Below are 1,165 nucleotides of genomic sequence, written 5' to 3' on the forward strand. Positions count from 1 at the left end.
GGACACTGCTCACCCACCTCGCATGTGGCTGTAAGAGAAGTATTAGTTTTCTAGCTCTGATGTTCTGTCCTGCCATTTCTGAATGTCTCCATTTCCAAGTGACAATCCTCAATGACTGCTCTAGGCAGAGATGTTTTAGCAACAGATTTTTAGACCTAACTGAGTTGAAAATATATGCACAAGAGTCACTCTAAGATACCTTGTTTATATACTATTGTACATAAGATTCTTTTCTTTTTTTTTTTTTTTTTTTTTTTTTTTTTTTTTTTTTTGTGCAATAAAGTTTGTTTTGGCAGAATGGAGCCTGTGGTGATTCCTTAGAGGAACAACAACCAACCAACCAACAACTCCTTCCCAGAGCAGAGCTACACAAGAGCTTCCCCACTTCTTTAGCCAGAATCCCATTTGCATCCTTTAAGACTCCAGATAATTTTCCTCTTGCTGTGACATTTAGTTTCCAGTAGCAAGTGGCATTTCCACCCCCAGCCAGGGAGCAAATCCAGAGGTAAGCCAGCAGGAGTGAATCCTAGAAGATTTTCAAGGTAGACACTTTTTACAAAACCCTTTTATTTCAAGTCCACTGTCCCTGTGTTTCAGGTGATATGCAAAGAACCTCCCGAGGATTCTAGACAGGCACAGAACAGGGAACAGTCAAGGAATTGCCTCCTTGGCTTCCTCTGGAGTGATTTCCTGAGAGTACAGCTCTGTAAAGAGAGCAGGGAGCCAGTACTGAGGTTCTTCTGGTGCCTGCTCATCCAGCCAGGCCATTCCTTCCTTCAGCAAGTGTTCCTGTGCAAACAGAGCAGAAACTGTGAGTGACACTTCAGTGGCTCAGGGGGCATTCCCAGGAGAGCCCAACCCCACATTTATCCCAGGGAAGGGAGGGGGTAGAACTTGGGATGGGATAATTTTTACACAACTTGACCGGGAGAAATATAGTCCAGACATCTTCCTGTGTTGATGAGCTCACAAAATTGTACTGACTTCAAAGATTCCAAGAGGGCAGGGTTAGGTGGGATACTGGGAAGGAGGGTGGGGAGGCCCTGGCACAGGTTGCCCAGAGAAGCTGTGGCTGCCCCTGGATCCCTGGAAGTGTCCAAGGCCAGGCTGGATGGAACCTGGAGCACCTTGGGACAGTGGAAGGTGTCCCTGCCCATGGCAGGGG

The sequence above is a fragment of the Manacus vitellinus genome, unplaced genomic scaffold (assembly GCF_001715985.3).
Source record: "Manacus vitellinus isolate BGI_N305 unplaced genomic scaffold, ASM171598v3 scaffold_102_pilon, whole genome shotgun sequence".
NCBI lineage: Eukaryota > Metazoa > Chordata > Aves > Passeriformes > Pipridae > Manacus > Manacus vitellinus.